Source organism: Phaethon aethereus (genome assembly GCF_964289735.1).
Source record: "Phaethon aethereus genome assembly, chromosome: 3".
Classification (NCBI taxonomy): domain Eukaryota; kingdom Metazoa; phylum Chordata; class Aves; order Phaethontiformes; family Phaethontidae; genus Phaethon; species Phaethon aethereus.
In genome coordinates, this window is record NC_138576.1 from 111,436,068 (window position 1) to 111,457,169 (window position 21,102).

Here is a 21,102-nt window from a genome sequence, read left to right on the forward strand (position 1 = left end):
AACAAATTCCAGGGTTGTTTTTTAAACAACTGTGGAAAACTTGATGCTGATAAAGTAGGCCTTTCTTTGGCAATGTTCCAAAGCAGTTATTGCCTAGTAACCACTAAGAGGTCAATGTAGTGCATGGAATTTTAACATTGGGCAACCTTAATGGGGGTTGCTTTTTTAAATACAAGCTCCATCATCAATTCAAGTATGTAAATTTAGTGCTTCATGCCAGAAGTAGCTGCATTTTAGTTCTACTAGCTTTATGGAGCTTGTGAAATCATACTGAAATCTTTAGGTGGCATGTCAGTGAAGAATGTTATTACTTATACCACTTAACACATTACCTTTTTTCCATTTTATTTATTTGGAGTACTGCTGAGTTGAGCTGCATGTCCTTCTTTTCAACCTGTCTAGGACAGGGAAATCTGCTGGAGATATACATTATTTTGGTTATTTACGTTGCTCTCCACAAAGGCCAGCTGTATTAAGGGATTTATTGCACTGTCCATACATAAAGGTGATCCCTAAGCTTCAACAAGGAACAGCCTGACATTACGCTGGAAGCACAAGGCATGTTCAGACAGAATGCATCTGTTCTGCTGCTGATGTACGGAACACAACTTGGTATCTCTGCAAGGCTGAAAAGAAAGTATTTCAAGTCCCCAAAACAAGAAAGTGTGTGAGACAGAAGTCGTTCAAATCCACCGTGCTTTGGGAATACATTGCAACAAATTTTATGACAAACTATGGGAGATAGTCAGCTCCCATGAAGGTACATGGATTTCTCTCTTGGGAGTGCTTGAAGGAGAGCCGTAGGTGAAGGACAGTCAGCTGAGTGAAAGGATAATGTTGGCTGAGTGAGCTCGTGCCAGTGCTGGGCACTGTTCTACAGATGACAGATGTCAGTTGCTGAAGCTATTAAGATACATTGTGAACAAAAGAAGGAACAAATCTCCCATTTTGTCTACAGACTTGTAGCAATTGGCTACTCCTCTGCTCTGCTTACAGGACGTGGTGTATGGATAATACCATCAGGGAAGAAAACCACTTGTTCATTTTTCTGTTGGTTGAACTGCTAAGCCTTTTGCACATAGCTGAAGATGTGGTACTGTGTCCTTTTTCTAGAAAAGAAGGTGGTGATGAGCAGCCCAGGATGGCCCTTTAGGCTTGGAGGAAATAGGGAAAGCTATAAGAAAAGATTAATCTAAATCTAATTTTCCTGCAGCTGTTAGAAGCCTTTGGGCAGCTTAGCTACTTGGATACCTTAATGTTACTGAAGCACCTTAAACATGAGTGGATTTGGGAAAGAAACATCTGACAAACAGTAAAAAGCCTTCAGCCTGATTTTTCTAAACACTTTAAAGATCATATACACAATTTAAAAATAAATAAAGGCACACAGACAATCTTAGGGAATTAGGCTAACATTTCCACATGTGGATACAGGTTTGGATCTAAATTAGATGCTAACAGGGGCTTGAGGAAGGTAGAAGTTTGAGGTTGGTATTTGCTTTTGAGCGTTGGGAATTCCATTTTTTGAGTTCTTCAGTCATGGAAAAGATGAGGGGTTTACTGCATTTGAAGTAAAAAATTAGCAGCCTATTTGGGATTGAAGGGGAAATTAAGATAAATTTTTAAAAATCAGATGCTGATGAAATTCTGAAATTTTTTTAAATTCTAAATTTAAAAATTCTAGATTCATATCCCATCTAACTAAAAATTGTTGAGTGGAAACATAAATTGATCATTGCAATGTCTTAACTGTACTCCACATTTCCCTTTCTTCATTCAACACTGCAGCAGATTAGAAAATCAAGGTGATTTGTCTCTTGAACATCTTCACATTTCCCAATTCCCATCATATAATCGGTCTGATTGAGTTAGCTTGATAGAAAAAAGGAAAGACCTTGCAGATTGAGGGGTTTCACTTGATTTTGTTTTTTTGGTTTTGTTGTTGTTGTGGGGTCTTTTTGTTTTGTTTTTTTAAATCCTCAGGATTGACCAAAACTGTGTTTTGTGCATCTCTTATCATTGCTGTAGTTCATCACCACCATTCTTCTCATGCACTCCATCCTCTGGCTTTAGTTTTTAATTTTTAGCACTTGACATGTGCTAAGTGTTGGTTATTTTTACAGAAACTTTCCTGAACCGTAGGATTTGATTCTGATCAGAAAGCCCCTACAGTCAATAGAAAGGCTGCTTGGATTTCTATAGGGTTTGGATCAGAACAGTTAACAGGTAGCATTGCCCATCATCCTACAGCCAATTGACTTTCAATTACTATCTTAAATGAGAAGCAGATTGTGTTTATCAGTGTGTAAAACCTAAGCTATTGATTGTCTAATTGTCTTTCTTACAACTTACTAGTTAAATAAGTGCAGTATGCAAAGCAAAAAAAAAAAAATTACAAATTGCAGAGAAGTAATATATTAATTTAACAATGTCAGTTAAGAATTTGTTCCTTCTACAAGTAAAGTAATTGGTACAGTGGCATTTTATAGTTGATGGTAATTTCTAGTTATAAAAATAGAGTTAATTTCTTAAGTAATGTATTGACTTACTAATGATGTTTAATGGGTTTCTTACTGATTTTTATTGCAGTTGTAAATTAATTAATTTGCTAACTTATTTCCAAAAGTCTTAATTAAAGTACTTAATAGTAAGCACAAGTAAATGACAAGACATTGTTTTACTTAGCAATGTTCAATTTACCAGTTCTAAGTAACTTTTTAAGTTAGGGGCGTGGAGATCAAATGCTTCTAAAACATGTTAAAGGTTTAATGATGTTCTGAGGCTATTAAAAGCAGTTATTTCAGACACTCATCCTTGTCCAAGAGGAAGCACTTAGCTTTCAAGTTTTCAAGCTCGGTAAGCAACAAAAAAACATATTTATTTGGGAGAGGGGAGAGACTGTGTGTTGTTGATTAAGTTAATGCTCTGTCGACTCAGCAATAGCTTTTTTCAGTAGATACTGCAAGTACATAGAAATACACTCATTACCTTCAGAGCTGGTAAGTAGTTAGTTCTGTATTGATCTCATGGTTATGATATAGATGCAAATATATGAAAGTTGAAGTTAAGGTTGTAATAAAAGCAAAATCCTTGATCCACAGCAGAGGACCCCTCAAGAAAGGAAAAATTTTGAAGATCTAAGGGTGATTTTACTGGAGAAAGAAATAGTGAGGAAAGAGTAAGAATATGGACATGCAACACGTATGAAGAAATACGAGCAACTGCCAGATGGAATTTTTAATGATTCTGTTTGATAAATAGCATAGCAACAGATTTATGAATCAACTGCAGGAAATCAATAAGGGCTTTCTCCAAACAGGATTACTTATGTACCTGAATCATTACCAAAATTATGTTTTTGTGTATTCAGACAAAACCTGAATATGTATCATTTCAGTTTTACCATGTATGCTCACTTTCTGCAGTTTGTCTTATAAATTAATTTGCTGACAGGATGTTGTGGTTAGCTAAACTTAATGAAATACCAGTGAGCCTCCTTTCAAAATGAGTTCTTGATGCTTCCTACTGGAAAATTGTCTAGAAAAGTTAACCTCTTCCAAACCAAGAACTGAAATAGTATCAGTGTATCTGATAGAATTGTAGAACAGCCCAGGCTGGAAGGGACCTCAAGAGATAATCTGATCCAACCTTTTTGTGGGAAAGGGAGCCTAAATGAGATTATCTCGCACCCTGACCAGCTGCATCTTGAAAGCCTCCAGTGATGGGGACTGCACCACATCCCCAGGGAGGTTGTTCCAGTGATTGTTCTCACTGTAAAAAATTTAAACATGGGTTTCTAATTAACATCCCACACGACACATTTACAGCAAATTTAGATGTTAATAATTCATAAAAAATTGTGTATAACTTTTAAGTTTCAATTGAGTAAAATTGCAAGGTGTTTACAGAAGATTTATGAAACAACTAACTTAATTGTGTCAATATTTTTTTTATTAATTATTTGCTTAGTTGTAATTATGGGACAGTGGAGAAAAGACATGTACCTTCAGTGGAACCATCCGTTTCATCTTATATGGTCTGGAGATCCACTACTGCCCAGAAGTGCAGGGGAACAGGTGAAGAGAACAATAAGCACAGTCGGTATTGTGCCGTTATTATAAAATTGAAAAAAAGACATGATTTTTAAAAAATAATAATCTTAAATTTTGGAAGTAATTGTCTCTACTTGAGATTTAGGACCAGCATTTACCATAATACTTACTCGGCCTTTACATTTTTGTGTAGATAAGCTGGAGAATTTCCTTTGTCATTAATGCCATGGTTAACAAGCTTACCAAGCAAGAGGATAGACGCTGAGTTAGCTGAAGTCAATGGGAATTGTTCAGCATGTTTGGATTAAGTTCTGAGTATCTTTCATTCAAAAAAAAAAAAAAAATTAGGCAAATTGGCTGCATTTTCCTTGGAGTGGCCTATGCTATTTATACAGTTCCACTGAACTGGTTTTCCTGTGGATCTAATTTCACTAAGTAGGCATTTGGAAAAGCCTTACTATTTTAAGAATATTTGCTTCCAAATGCTTTGGCAACCACCTTCCTTCCTATTCACCTCTGCTCCCCCATGAGGTATGACTGATTATTCTGACGTCGGGTCGTGTGCCAGAAACCATCTCTAACCTGCTAGTGTTTTAATCCTGTAGGGATCTTGTGTTGGAAAAAAACATGCTTTACAGATGACTGTGGTGGCTGTAGTGAAGTTAAATCATTTTAACGTAATTCCAAAGTGAAAATTAGTTCACTTGTGGTTTGTGCCCATTTAAGTAAAATAATTTTAATGCACTTCTTATGGGGCTTATCTTTGTTTTCATTTTTCATTTTCATCTTTTTAGAATTAAGTTATAGTAATGCTAGGAATAAAAAATTAAGCAGATTTAGACTTAATATTGCTTCTAGAAAAGGCACAGTAACTCAATTAGTGGTAGAGTAGCTTCTTACAGTAATGAATTAGTGATTATGCATCTCTGTTGCTGACTGTGAACACCTACTTCTTGTGGAGCCAAATTTAGATAGTGATGGTTATGTTAAATAATTTAATCTATTTAGGACATTAGTATACTCACCAAAGGGGAGGAGGAGATGAACCTGAATATCTAGAGCATTTGGCTTTCATAGGTCTGTCATGCCAGTAGGTAGTGTTCTGTTGTTTTCTTTAGTAATCAACTGATGATATATTTGTTTTTTTAAGATATGAGGAGGGGGGTATGAAGAAATGTTTTAGATGGTGTAATAATGCTCGTAAAAGTGGTCTTTAAAATTGATGCATTCATATAGAAGGTGGAAAGGCTGGAATATGCCACAGTAGGACCAAACGTGGGTGTTTCTTAGCCAAAGTTACTGGCTTACCAGGTTCACCTACTCTAATTCAAAAAAGGCTAGGTGATTTGAGTTAAGAAGCAGAATGGAGAAATCCCAGCCTTTAAAATCCAAAGCTTTAATAATCAAAAGAGAAGGGCCTGCTCATAAGAGAAACTGAAAACTGCTTGAGAGACACTGCAAATCCCTCACTTCCCCTGCAAATGTTGGCAGTTGTTGGTCTTAAGTACTTTTTAACACCTTGAAAAATTGGCCAATATATTATCTTTTTAATGCTCTATATGATTTTTATCTTGACCTTCTTCCTTAATTAAGGCTTATTTCAACAGGGGAGCCATTGATTCAGTGAAAGAAAATGAACTCTGTAATCTGCTTTCCCCAAATTGAACTTATTTTTATTACTATTAATTGCTGCCACTTAGTTCTTGTGATGTTTTAACGGCTTGGATTGATTGAAACAATCATTGGATTCACAATTATCACTTGAGAAATGGGGAGGACAATGATGATTTACTGATGACCCAATGATTTAAACCAGTATTCCTCCAGATCCAAAGATTTATGCAAGCTGATTCCATCCATTCTATAGATGACAGTCTCTCTCTCCCTTTTTCTCTCTGTAATAAGCCCCTACATTTTCAAATGACTGCTAGCCTGTAACACAGGCCATGAAGAACCTTGATTTTGCTAAAACAAAGTCGGGGTAGTTTTGCTCTGAGTTTTGTTTTATATAGATCCATGAAGTTCCCTGTTAGCTGTAGGAAAGGTTTTTGATTTAAACAGGACTGATGTTTGAAGATGTTAAGACCTGGCTATGCAACTTGATTCATGTTTGTGAAGAATTACAGTGATCTTTGAGAAGAGGTGAGAGGCAGCAGGGAAGCTCAGAAAGTCAGAACAGAAGATTGAGATGATCAAGCAAAGAGGACTGGAATCAGACTGCGTGAGCAAAAGAATAAACGAGAGAGGGAGAGATGAGGAAAGGAGACATGGTGATAAACCGGTAACACTGAAAACAAATGACAGGGTATCAGGCAGAAATAATTGGTCTAGATAGTGGAAATGATTAAAGAATTTGACCAGTTAGAAAGTGACTGGAATAAACATTTACAATCCAATTAATGAACTAGAGCAATCAAACTTAATCAGATAGCCACTCAATCAACCAGACTGAACTAACTGGAGGGATAATCTGTTGAACTGTCAAAGAAACCAAGTGAGACTGAGGGAAATTAAGTGTATTGTGAAAATTGAATGAAATGCAAAAGGATTAATCAATTAACATTTAAAATTATCAAATGCAAAAATAAATGCGTGGATGTTCAGGTGGAAGCTAGTCCTGTTTTCTGGCATGACTCAAAAGAGCCTGAAGGGCATTGGTGAGCAGAATTGTTTCTGGAAGATGAAGAACAAGAATGAGAATAATAAGGGACAAGCAGGAAAGAAGATTTTCTGTGTGTACTTCCAGGTTGTAGAAGACAAAATAATGTCAGCAGCAAGATTCTTATTCTTTTAAAGGCCTGCATAAGTATTATACACACTAATGCTGGATGCTGAGGTACCACTGCTCTGTAGTGGTGCAATGCATACAAGATTGAGAAAAGGTATAATTCCTCCTCTTTCTTTACCACAGTGAATACTTCCTTAGATTTTTGCTCAAGGCACTTCTATACTTCAGGGCTTATCTTCTGAAGTATTCAAGCTCAGCATGTTTTCTGTCTCTGAAATGTCTCATTACAAATCTGCCCCAGACTTGCTATAGATCCTGTCCAGCTCTTCCCTTTTCTTGTCTAAAACCTTCTTCTTTCTGCCTCAGGGAGCCTTGCTTGCTTTGCCCTGCTGTTCTGTTTCTGCATGATCTACTGCAGCCAGCTTTCTTAGCAAACTAATTGCTGCACCAAACCACAGATATTGTTTGATAATTCTGCACTGTATCTAGTGTGGGAGAGGTGCGGCATGTTGGGAACAAAGTGCCATCCAGTAATGGATACATTGAAGTAGACACTCTGCAATAGACCAACTAAACCCCAAGAAGCCCTGACCTTGTAATTCCAAATCAAATCCATAATACATAAATAGAAATGCCAACTGACTAAAGATGATGCATCAATTTTTCACTGAAAAATTTAAGAATCTGTAACGAGGGACCAAAGTTTTCTGAAAAGGAGTGCTTGCCCTTTCAACAAATGAGACTCCTTTGTGCTGTATTTGGAAACTCACAACCCGTAGATGCACATCAGAATCTCGGTCAGGATCATTAAACCTGTATGTTGCGATTCTTTTGCTTTGAAGTCATGAAAAACGTGGGGAAAGAGAGGAACTTTCAAAAGCTGCTAAGTGACTTAGGAGCACAAATTAATGGGAACTGTGCTCCTTAGTCCCTTGGGAGTTTTCAAAAAATCCCATCATTACTGAATTGCACTGAGCCATGCCTTCCACCTGTGAGGATGAGAGAGGACAGACTTCACTGTGCTTCCACAGAGGCAGTTTTACAGAATGCCTCCTTAAATGAGGCATACAGGGCTTTTATGAAGTGAGCCTTTGAAAGCCCTGCTAGTAAGGCATATTGATCCAGAAGTCACACACAGGTGGCAAGACCTTGAATTACAGTCAGGTTTTATTACATGAAAGAAAATTTAAGAATACTTTTTTTTCCCCCTTTAAATGATTGCCATCTGAAGTGCTGAAGTTTTGTACAGCTGGGAGATTGCAAGCACTTAAATGAGTCAGCTGGATTCTGTGTCCAGTTCCAGATTTGCTCATGGGCATGATTGGTGGAGTATCAGCAAATTTGTAAGCAAATTAAGAGGTTTGGAAATGTTTTTCATATCCACAAGGAAATATAATTTAGTCAGCTCTTACAGAGAGATTTCTCATGTTCCAAAAATAATATCAAGGGTGGATTTTTCATTTGATGTGAATAGAGATGAACAAAGCAACTCTTTTGATACCTCAAAACTTTGAGGATTCAGAGGTACTGTGTCTGGTTCTGTGAGATGATGGGTTGTGGCATACTGAGATCTAAGTTGTTTTGGTTGATTTGTGTGAGCCACAATCTGGAGTAAATGATTTTGTGGGGATGACAGCAGTGAATATTCCATGCACTTAAACCTAAATTATGTATTGGATTTTTAAGACATCATTTAGAGCTGTAAGCAACAACTGCATAAATCCAGCATTATTTTATACAGTACAAAAAAAGATAAATATGAAAAGGATGAAATTTCAATATTTCAGTAACATTATCAGTGATGCTATTGATTATAAAAGTCAGTGTTGACTCTTTAAGCACCTCATGGAATAACAGTGTATGTACATGTGTTTATGAACATATGTTAATGAAACCATAACAAAAAGAAAGCAATCACTCTAAGATCAGAAATACTAAGTGTAAAGTTTTGGCAACAGTATTAACTCATCAGGCACTTTTATTGTACACATCAGTAACAAAACAGTAGTAAAGTGACTCACCTGTCTACAAAAATTGCCAAGTGGCTTAGACAGCAAAGTAACAGAAGTATTTACTGCATGCAACCTATTTCCCAAAGTAAAGGAAGCGAAGTGAGTAACTAAGAAGTTACTCAGGTGGAGCTTCTGCTAGTGAAAATTGTAAAGCACATTGCCCATCATCCCAATAATTGTTGGAGTTTTGACTACGTGCATCAGCTGAAGATCTGTCCCTCTATATTTATCAAAGCTTTTGAAAAAGGAGGAGCCTAACAAGAGGTTTGATAGGAACATCACTGATTTTGACTTCAGTTTCTTTGTCATTGCTGGGCTCTTCAGAGCTAACAGAAGAGTTTGGGTTGGAAAACAGAAGAGTTAGGTTTAAGTTATAGCTGTTCTTTCATGGTAGGTAAAGGAGGCTGGAGCTGACAGTGTTTGCAATAATACATCTTACTATAAAGTTACATTGATTTTTTTTTTTAAAATTGGATTGCAAAATACATTTTGTACAAAGTATATTTGTGAAAAAATATAACTTACACCTGATCAACACAAATGAGAAATACAAAATAATCTTTTCTATCATACGTTGGAAAAAAGTTCTGCTCCAAGAGCTATTTGACCTGCTCATCTTTGCACAGAGTGCTTTGCAGTGATCTTCCATGCTTACGGTGTTTGTCTTCTGTTTTCTTCTAATTTCATTCCTGGAGCACCTCCACCTTCCTCTGCTCCCAGGTGAAATCCGGCAATTTCTCTTGTTTGGACACGCCTATTCCTCCTTTTTCCCTTTAGTCATAAAACATTCCTGCCTATCTAATCTCATCACAAAACCTTTAGGGCAATTATTACTCCATTATAATTTTATATTGTAGCAAGTAGTTCTCATCTTAATTGTTGATTTGTAGAATGTGGGTAATTTGTGACTTCATGTAGCTCCCCTGAAATTATAATAAATATGCTTCTATTTGCTGCTTCTGTTACTAGCAGTACCACACATCAGCAGTGTCTGTAATGCATTACAGTTGTCTTTCTCAAGTATAATAGCAGTCAGAGTGTTCTCTGTTTCGTATTTTTTTTTAACTTTTCAAGTAAACAGTGCATTCCTTTCCTGGACAATTAGGGTAACTGCCAAAATGAAACCAAAGTGTCATGACCAGGCAGGATGCCACCAAACGGAAGTCAGTCACGCAAAATTACTCTTCCTACCCTGCAAGCCCACAGTGATACTGTTGTGTAAATACTACAGAGGAGTTTATTACTGTTTCCATTTATTGATATCGCTATACCATCTCAGAGCAGTACTCACAGATGAGTCTAGTCTGTGCTGTGTACTGAGTACAAGCAAATGGCAAAGAAATTAGATTGTGAATTCCTTAGCACAAATACAAAGGTAAGTGGCAACAGAGGAATAAAGATGACCAAAGCCCTTTGGCTGGACCACAGTGAGTGAGCATTAGATTAGCTGACACCTGGGATGGAATTAGTTGGGAGGAAATTCATCTTTATAGATGATCTGGATGAGGGGATCGAGTGCTCCCTCAGTAAGTTTGCAGGTGATGCCAAGCTGGGTGGAAGTGTTGATCTGCTGGAGGGTAGGAGGGCTCTGCAGAGGGATCTGGACAGGCTGGATCGATGGGCAGAGGTCAACTGCAAGAGGTTTAATAAGGCCAAGTGCCAGGTCCTGCACTTCGGTCACAACAACCCCATGCAATGCTACAGGCTTGGGGAAGAGTGGCTGGAGAGCTGCCTAGCGGAAAGGGACCTGGGGATGCTGGCTGAGAGCCAGCTGAATATGAGCCGGCAGTGTGCCCAGGTGGCCAAGAAGGCCAACAGCGTCCTGGCCTGTATCAGCAATAGTGTGGCCAGCAGGAGTAGGGAAGTGATTGTGCCCCTGTACTCGGCATTGGTGAGGCTGCACCTTGAATCCTGTGTTCAGTTTTGGGCCCCTCACTGCAAGAAGGACATTGAGGTGCTTGAGCATGTCCAGAGAAGGGCAACGAAGCTGGTGAGGGATCTGGAGAACAAGTCTTAATGAGGAGTGGCTGAGGGAACTGGGGTTGTTTAGTCTGAAGAAGAGGAGGCTGAGGGGAGACCTTATCGCTCTCTACAACTACCTGAAAGGGGGTTGTGGCGATGTGGGTGTTGGTCTCTTCTCCCAACTAACTAGCAAAAGGACGAGAGGAAATGACCTCAAGTTGCGCCAGGGGAGGTTTAGATTGGATGTTAGGAAAAATTTCTTCACTGAGAGGGTGGTCAAGCATTGGAACAAGCTGCCCAGGGAGGTGGTGGAATCACCATCTCTGGAAGTGTTCAAAAAATGTGTGGATGTGGCTCTTCAGGACATGGTTTAGAGGACCTGGTGGCGTTGGGTTAATTGTTGGACTTGATGATCTTGAAGGTCCTTTCCAACCTTAGTGATTCTGTGAAATGGAAACAATTTTAAATATCCCTTTCATCAATCTTAGAAAGGAGAGAGAAGTAGTGAGTGAACAGAATCAGGCCATTTATGGCAGCAAGAATAACCAGCTGTTTACTAGGGCATCTCTAACAAGTTTAAGTCAAGGGATTTGACTGATGAAACAGGAAAGAGTAGACTTGCTGTCAGCTTTGAGTTTTCAGTTAATGCTGGGCATTGCCTAAGCTGCGACCACATTGGTATAATTGAGTGCTGTCTCTGGGGACTCTTCTTTAGAAAATCGCACTCATTCTGAAAGTTACTTGGGCAGAGAACTTGGCATGGCAGAGCTTCACTGTTTGCCTAAGGAATCTTGCTGTATTCGTGTGAGTTTTACTAAGTGCTAAATGTTCATAAAGAGTGTATATGAAAGGCATTTGATGAAATGAAGACAGTTTATTTTCCAGTTTACAAAGCCAAGCAATGGATTTTTCCCTTTCTCCTTATTTCTTTGTCTTATTAGTGTATAGGAGACCTCTTTTTTAACACATCTACATTCTGCTGATGCAGGCTGCTTTTTTCTAGCATTTGAACAAAGGCTCAAAAATATTTTCAGTGGATAGGAGACAAAAAATTATTCTCCTAAACTCCAACTTGCAAAGCTAATTTCCAAGCAGTTCAGCAGAATTCTCAACTGAACTGTCAGGGAATAAAATCTGTATAATAAACCAGTCATCTAATTCACGACATCAGGGGATTCAATCTCCCTAGGCAAGATTTAGTTCAGACATTCAGATGCTTTGTTGTATGAAGTTAGACAAAGTGGTATTCATCTTTTGTCACTTCATCTATCTGAAAGTTAGGCATCATGTCAAAGCTAGTCTCTAGAGTCCCTCTGTAGTCAACAGAGAGAAAAAGACGCACTTCAGAGAGCAATTCATTCCACCTTTAACATCATAGCATCATCAGAGTGTCAGAAAGGGGACAATGCTTTGCTTGAAGAATTGCACCCTGGAATTTCTAACAGAACTATCCTTTTAAAGCCCATGGGTGCTTTAATACCTGTAATCTATAAAGTCTGTCCACCAATTCCTCACTTTCGAATGAATAGTGTCAGGCAAGGAACCTTTAACAAACGGATTCTCTATTGAACATCCTCAATGCTCACTGGTTAGCATGCTAGATAAATCATTTTATAGTAATTATTTTGCAGGAGTTTATTCAGAGTCGGTTAGGATAAACCCTGAAAAAAATTAAATGGCTGTTGAGTGCAAGATTAATAGTGCTGTCCAGGAATACTTTACAATACCGGCATTACCAATAGAAGCTTCATCCATGCAGCTTTGACAGGATGCTTCCAGTCAGACCTAGAAACCTCTCTGCACTAAGAACACTAGCTGTTCTGGGAAACCTGTATAAGTTATAAACCAGAAATCGGCCCTGGGCTTTTATCCTTTGTAGATATTTTATCAGTGGGTCTAGAAAAGAAGGTATATTTCTGAAAAAATCCACAGTCCTTTCACACAGAAGAACATTCAGATGCAGAAGTAGTTTGTCAAAAGTAAAGTGGTTGTTGATAGAAGCAGAGCTACAGCCAAGAGCCTCCTAATGGAGCCCTGTAGATCATGTTGCTTCTCTGCATCCTCACAAAATCACTTATATGTAAAAACTTTGATTTTTTTTTTTTTTTTGTTGTTGTTGTTGACCACATTCCTTTATGGGAGACCTCAATGAAGGCTTTTTGAAAAATCTACTTAAATTGAGTTGCATTTGGATATTGGATCCCATGATGCTTTCCAAAGAGTGGTAACAGAAGATCCACATTATTTTTTCAGTTACTTCCTTACCAGTAGGTGCAATTCCCTCTCTTGCATTATCTTGTTTATTACCCTTGCGAATAACTCTGTCACTTCTGTTTAAGCAGAAGCGGTAACTCAATCCCTTAATAAAGCCTTAAACAACATTGCTTCTAAATGAGGTTAAGATCTATATTATATGCAGCATTTGCCTTGAACCTTAATTTGTCCTACTTCTGCAAGGATATCTGGTTACATTCAGGAGTTAGTCATAGCAAATCCAGTTCCTGGAGATCATTGAGTTCTAGCCTAAATTTCAACTGACAGGACTTCTTAGGCATGATATACCATTAAGAGTCATGTCAGGGAACTTCTATTCTATTACTTTAGTGTAATCAATGTTTCTTCTTTATCAGGAACATTTAAAACAAAATGTGTTTTTCTGAGCAGACAATTGTACCAAGTGGGGTTTTTTTTTTGTTATATGTACATTGTGTTTTAATATTTTTAAGTATTATTCTGCAAAAAAGCTGCTATAATTTGCTGTACATAAACACACCCTTTTATCTCCATCTTTGATTTAAAGAAAGGTCCCTCTTGTGCAGTTCTAAATTGAGACAGAATTTCCTCTGAACTTCAGCATACTTGCAGTTGTTTTTTTCCATTCTCCTTGTTTTAGAAGCAGACTTGAGCTGAATATCTCAGATAAAGACCAAGCTGTGTTTACGAGTTTTCCCAAAGCTGCAAAGGTAGTGGGAGTTAGCAGGCTGATGTTCCACAGTATGGCCTCTTTAAAAAAGGGCAGGGGAAATAATCCCTCTTCCATAAATTGCTTTGCATGGAATAGTAAGAATATTATAATGTATCAGAATTATCTCCCATATTAGAATGACTATTTTTTAAAAATGACTAAATCACAGCCACTGAGTTGCTTCTCTACCTTGTAGCACCACTGTATTGTGGCTTTGCTCCTCTAGTCTTTAAGCAGGTCACAGGAATCTCTAAGATGTTTCAGTGCAGCCCAGAGAGCAGCTGCCATTTGAAAATGAGACAGGTTAACATAAAATCCTTGAGCAGGTAAGAACTGTTGTTCTGGTCTCACCTGTCTGACTTTGCCTGAAATAAATTAGGGAGTACTTGCACATGCTGCTTCATCAGCGGATCAGGAGGGAAAGCGGTCCTGAACAGATGGAGGCAATAACCTCTCCTGCCAATGCAGCTGCAGGGGGGATGGCTGCCTGCAACCAAAGGGACTTACCTGTACTACAGCTACAAATAACTCCAGCATCTTGTTACAGTCCAGTTTAACTCATTAGTGTAGACAGCTGTGAGCTGAAGTGTTGTTGCTAAGGTTAGAGCCTTGCACTGCCTGGGATTTGTGGAGGGGAATACCTCCACCTTGTGAATGTGTGACTGAATAGTTGAAAGTACTTGGGGTCTGTTGACTCATGGAGAGTAGCATCTGCAGAAAAGCATGAGAGGGACTCTGCCTTGTTTGCAGTAATTGGGCCACATACTGAGATCTCAGGGCCCTTCTGTGACATTTCCTGATGCAGTTTCTTCAAGCAGCAGATCTGTATTGTATTAAGTATCAGCAGAACTCAGATAGGCATTTCTTGAAAGTACCTTTTTGGAGAAAAAAATCACATTTCTAAAGCATTTCTCCACCTTCAAATGGATGCCCACTAAAAAGAAGCTTGGGTGCTGACTCGGTGCTGGTAGGTTTCTATTGCTATTTTCTACTACAATGAAAAGCAATTTCCACTTGAATTTTGGAAATCTGAGCAGTAATAATAGTATCAAGTACTCTAGTGACAAAGTCCGGAAGTAATTTTGGTCAGAAATTGAAAGTTTCTGTTCATAATCTTATCCTAAAACTGTAATAGATACCCAATGCATCACCTATGGAAAATTTAATAATTTACACAGCATCAAAAATCGTTTGGCACCACATATACATTGCTGAGTGAAGTTAGTGATTTATAACACTGCATGTGAGATGTTAGAATCTAATTTACTGCATTAATCGGTGAATGCCAAATCAGTTTGCAGATTGCATGTAGATCAGTTTAATCTGTCACCTTAATTGTCAGTGAAATTTTTAATGTTGAGTTTACATTAACTGTTTTCCAAACTGCTTCTCACTGAGAAAGCAGTAGCAGTGTAATACCTCCATAGTGCTCACGTGAAACTGTGCAGGCTTCATGGTTGTTTTTCACTACTCTCCAAATCTGAGGTTCCCTCAGTTAAATCTGTGTTTTGCTAATATTTGCACATTTTAATACATGCCAAATGGAGAGAATGTTGTCAGTCCTGTCAGTGCTAACATTGTAAAAAGTTGTCTCCTTGATGCACTGTCTGAGTGAGTAGATTTCAGGGGACAAGATCAAGCTGAAATGACCCAGGGCTTCCTCAGACAGATGCTCCATTAGCATGTGGTAATGACTCAAGTGATTCTGTCATCCTCCATACTTGTGTTTAGCATTTAGTGATACACTCAGTATAGCCTTTAATTTGAGACCCTCTGTGTGTTACACAAGGGTAAGCAGCATCTCCTTTTTTATTCTAAGTTTGTTACAAATGCAACTTTAGTGGAACAAGCCTGTTCAAAATTCTGGTCAAACTTAGTAAGTGTTTTGACAAAAAAAACACACACAAAAAAACAAACTGTAAATTTTATATCTGAAATACCTGAAATGAGACAACTTTTGAACAAGTTTCTTGGAGCTAACTAATATTTTATTTCAGGTCAAATAAAATATTTTGGACTAATGCTGAGCAAATGGTTATCTTCTACAGGTGACATCTTCGACAGTTCTTAAAAATTAAGGGGTTTCTTCTATGCAAACAAAAATATGCTATTCACATAGTGCTAGTTCTAAACAATAGTGAGGCCACATATCCCTCCCAAAGTGTTATTTCTTTCTGTCACGGGCAGATAGAAGCTTGAAGAAGTGAAGAGACTTGTCCAAGGTCACAGCATAAGAGCCAATTTGGGAATCCTGACCATCAGATTCCTTATTTGATAGGCAGCATTTCTGAAGGTGGTTTGCTAGCAATTCAAGGCCCCTGCACACACAAATGGAGGACTGGTTTGAAATACCTCAAAAAGTGATGCTGGGCTGCTGTGTTTTGGCTGTTTTGTACTCAGTCCTTGGTTATTTAATTCTTTCTTTTCTTTGTTGGGTATTGGGAAAAGTATGCTAGGCTTTTTATACACTGGATGAGCTGGTAATTTAGCTATGATCTGTCTGGAAGAGGCCTAGTGACTGCTGTGAGATACCTTTCATATCTACCTTTTGTTAGCAGAGACCAGCCAGGTTATCCAGAGACCTTCCGAGCAGGATTGTCACTGGACTGAAGAGGACAGGGAGGTAGAATGGACGTAGGATGGATGAATTCTCACAGTGCAGAGAACAGCTACTGTCTGTGCTGAAACTGCTTCACACACGGGGCCAATAACTTGTATTTGCCACCCTGTCTTTGCCAGCTTTTACTTTGCTTAGTAAGAGAATTCTTTCAGAGAATGCAGCGGCTGTTGCCCATAAAGGACCTGGCTGCCATGGATGAAGAGGCTGCTGAGCTTTCTGATTATCTTACCGCCTGTGGGACAGTGGATCATTGATTTTATCCACATTAGGTCCTAGGGCAAGGCATTTTTAGTATCTTTGTGATACCTCATGGACAGACTGTTTAAAATTATATTACTCACCAAAAAGCAGCAGTAATTACCTGTGGGATGGGAGGGAAAGGCCTGGTCAAAGTAGAATTGAGAGCCTTTACTGTAACTACTGCTGCGTAAGAGTCCCGCTGCTGTTCATCAACAAATCCTGGAAAAGCAGGCAAGGCATTTTTCCTGGTTTAGATACAAATTCCAGGAGAGTTGATTTTGTTGATAGTATTTCACTAAACTTCCTGAATGTAGGTTCCCTGTGCACTGTGGATTACATTGCAGGCTTTGAGGTACTACAGTGATGAGAGTAGTTGACCGGTGACACGCCGGTGAACTATGTCCACTTCCCATTAAGTTAAATCCCCGGGAGAGCTGGAAGTCAGGTTTTTTAACTACTACATAAAAAAATATATAGCAGGTTTCAAGCACCTTTGCACTCGGTAAAACTTAACTATACCACGGAGGCGGCGGTGAGCAGCTTAGGACGAATGGAAGTACAAATGCAGAGCAACCAGTGGATCAGAGTAAAAACCAGGAAGAGTCAGTGTTCCCTAAGATGGCTGACCTCCCCAAGATGGCTGCTTCTCAGAGAGAAGCCTTGATGTGTGTGTCATTACCTGGTCTTTTAAATTGATACTTCAATACCAAGTTTAGACACATGTAAATGTAAAGTACCTTTTAGGTCTCCCCTAGTCCATTTTATGGCCAAAAGAAAGCTTGGTCATTCTTCTTTATTATTCAGTGTGTTTGTGCAGTTTGTGCTGTTGAGTGAGTCCTGTCTAGTACAGTTTGTTAACTGTAACCCTCTACTAAATTGATGGTTTTTTTTCCCAACTTTTCCTTTGAAATTGTGCCACAACCCAGTAGATCTTTGGTGGAGAGTATACTGAATTTAATTAGTTCCTGAAAATAGCTCCTATTTCTCTTTACTTAGTTCCTCATATGCCTAATTGTGTTTGATTCCAAGTCAGTCAGAATACTATGCATGTATGGCTGGGTTGGTTTCTGTATGTCGTTTCCATGTGCTCTGCTCCTCCATCTGGACCTTTCCATAATTATTCCTGAGTAATGTATTACCCCTGTTTGCCACACAACTAGACTAACCCCATTTACTTTGCAGCAGGGCTAGTAAGCCCTGTTTCATATTCTCTTGTTATTACTTGTTTTGTACCCAAATGTTTGTTTGCTAGGTCTTGATGAAGAATGAACAGTAAGCTGTGTGTCCTCCTACTTCTCTATTTTGTATAATGAATCATTCTGCAGTTATAAAAGATTTAGTTCTAAAGGATTTGTCTGCCAGGAAGAGGTACATTTGTGTTGTGTAAATAGATTTATCTAGAGTCAACAAGGTGTTACACTTTGCTGAAAACTACCCAGCTAGGAGGAGCATTTTACATAAGAACAGCAGTAGCAAATTTGTGAGACTTTGATAACATTGCTGACAATAATTAAGAGATTAATTAATGAACAACTGAATCAGATATCAAAATGGGGGGAATAGGGGTTGGAAAAACATTGAAGGGGAGCTTGCACTCAGCAGAAAGCCTATTGCCAAAGTGTATATAAAGGAATATTTTGAGCTGGCATACGTTTTATGATGCCAAATTTGAAGATGAGAACTGTAAAAGAAATGACTGTTGGTTCTGAGTAATTGTGTAAAATTGCCTGAGAGTTTGATTGCACAGTCTACTCATTGAAAGGTAAATTTCTTAAAGAAAATGTAGAGTCATCAAGAGAGACATAAGACATGTTCTCTCTCCTTGATCTGACTTTACACATAGCAACTGTTTTATTGAGATTGCTATCACAGTATTAAAAATTTTAAAAAGCCATTTTAATATTATTTAGCATTTGTCTAGCTATTTTACTGTGGCTAGCAGCCCACAGGCATCTCATCCTCAGGGCCTGGTAATTGTGGGTAATGATATTGGTCAACTCCTGTAATTCTCTCTGCACCTCAGTATATGTTTGGGCAAGAGATCTTGCATGGAAAGGATTAATTAAAGTGTCTTTTAGCACACCACAAAACAGTAGAGAGACTGCATGAAACCCAGGTGGTCATCTTTGAATTGTAATGTCATCCCTTCTTGTGTTTTTCCCTTAATATCTTCAGTATCAATAAGCCAGTAATAGAGCTGATCACTGTGTCTGTTATTTTTTCTGTAAGCATTCCCAATTTGTAAGTCTTCCACATGGTTAAGGGTTAGCAGAGATCCTCCGGCACAGACACGAACTCCAGAAAGGAGTCCTTCTCCAGGCTTTCTTTTGTGTTGAGGGCCATTGACCTTCAGCAGCTTTGCTCATGGGATAATTTCATTCAAGTGTAGTAAGGCCTTGAAGCACAGCCTGATACACAAGAGAAAAGAACTTCTACTGCTCCATCCCTTTGGACTGGCATCAAAGTACTGAGATGTAGGCAATCTTCAGTGCATTCAGCTGGAAGAGTCACCAGTGAGTCATAGCATCCACCAACATACTGATGTTCAGGGGTGTGTGGAGGTAGGGCAACACTGCAGTTTTTCCTTTTGCTTCCCTTGAACTGAAAGCTGGATAGCCTCCACCCACATTAACTCTGTCCCACTGGCAAACTTGTTATGTGTCACCAGTGCTACTGCTCCCCCTCTCAGCAAGTGCTCATATGCAATTTTGTTTTGCTTATGCTTTGAGTTTTTGAGGTATTGTTGCTCAGTTTTCAAACAAAGTGGAAATTGGCCCCTTGACAACAATTTGTTGTACTTACACAACTGCACAGTTTTATAGAGGTTGGCAAAGTGGAGACGGGCATGACATGAAACTTTCTCCCCCAGCAAGCTTCTGCTTCTACCTGGAACAACTATTGCTCTTCCACTGTGGGGCCACTTCTTTGCACAATAAAGCATTTGGCTGTGAGGTGAGGATGCATCACTGCACCCTGCTGAAAGGGACCACGTATGCATGCTTGTGATTGTGCTGATTTGTGATATTCTACCAGTCTCGCCCAGCAACTGGTCTGCAGTAAGGCCATAAACCTTAGTTTAATACTGCTGACAGCTAAAGGAGAGATACTGCTTTAAACAGTTAAAGAAGCAGAATTGCATTTTAGAAATGAAAAACGTGATTCCTATCTAAAATAATGTTTTAATACAATTAAGTGTCCTACCTCTATTTGTGTTTTTCATGACAAGGCATACAAATGTACCTCTGTTGACTGGTTTGGCAGTGCTAGAAGTGCATGACAGAGATTACTGAGATGCTACTACTCAGGGTTCAGAAAGAGGTTATATCTGACCTGCATGGAATCAGCTCTTGATGGGCCAAGCAATCTTCTCCAGTCTCCGCTTTCTGTGGCTTTTTTCTTGGATCTCGGCAACTTCAGTCCAACGGGTAGAGGTTGGAACAGGAGTCAGAGAGTTAGTCTGGTTTGGGCAGTTCACAGTCTCATTTCATTATTTGAAATTGGTTGGAGTGTGCCTTAGTTTCCTCACCTGTTTTTTTTTTTTTCCCCTTGCTAAGGTTTGTATTTTAAAAAATGCACAGAAAAGATTGGTTTTGTATTTTTTTAACCAGCTGCCTACTGTCACGAGTCACTGCTTTTAGGAGAGGTGTGAAAGCTGGGAGGTTTTGTTTGTATGTTTTGTCTTTTTTCTTTTTTCTAATCTCATGAAGATGCAGTGGTACCTGATAGAAAAGGGAATCAAATAGCAAATGCCATCTGATATTGAAAGAAGGGCAACAAAAAGCAACCAAAAGAAATTAGATTTGGGATTTTAAAAGAATTACTGTATGCCGTTGCATTGTTCTAAGTCAGGATGTTCATATTTAGGGATGAAAATTTTAAAGTTCCACAGTGCTAGATGTAATTTAAAAAAAGAAGCCCTGTGACTGTGAAAACACAGTGTTTAATAGGTATTTGGGAATAACTATTAATTTTCTGTTTCTTTTGGCCCCTTTAAATTTTGCAGATACCCCAGAATATGTAGGTACCAATGCATGCTGGAAGATACACTTCCTGTATAAAATTCTCTGCTGCTGCTGTTCACTTGCTTGCTATTAATTTTTGGATGTGCTGTGGGACCTGCTTACTGGTCAGTAAGGAAATCACAGGAAAAAATACGTATGTTAGCATGAGCCCTCACAAAAACAAAAAAGCAGCTCGATTTTGTGCAAGATTAACAGGGAAAACCATTATCATGTCATTTATTGCGCTCAGCAATTATTTGCTGTCTCAGGAGCTATGAAGATAAATATTACATCCTCAGTCAACTTCCCTAATTGAAAAATGAGAAAGTGTGAAATATAGCCAACTTCCTTATTCCATATTCTTACTTCATTATAGTTTTAAAGAAACTAGTTTTTCCTGTAAACTCAAGAAAGCTACATCACACCAATGTTAACACCGGGAAGTCATTGAGCCAAAAAGTAGGAAAAGTAACTAGACCTAGTCAAAAGGTAGTGACCGCACCAGTCAGTATTTACTTGCAC

General features: G+C 38.6%; 1 protein-coding gene across 1 annotated transcript in view; it reads left to right on the forward strand.

Annotated features, from left to right (window-relative positions):
• ALK (ALK receptor tyrosine kinase) overlaps nucleotides 1-21,102 on the forward strand; it is a gene marked incomplete at its 3' end in the record, with an annotated part of 246,977 nt that overhangs the window by 135,491 nt on the left and 90,384 nt on the right. The gene's annotated exons all lie outside the window — the stretch shown is intronic.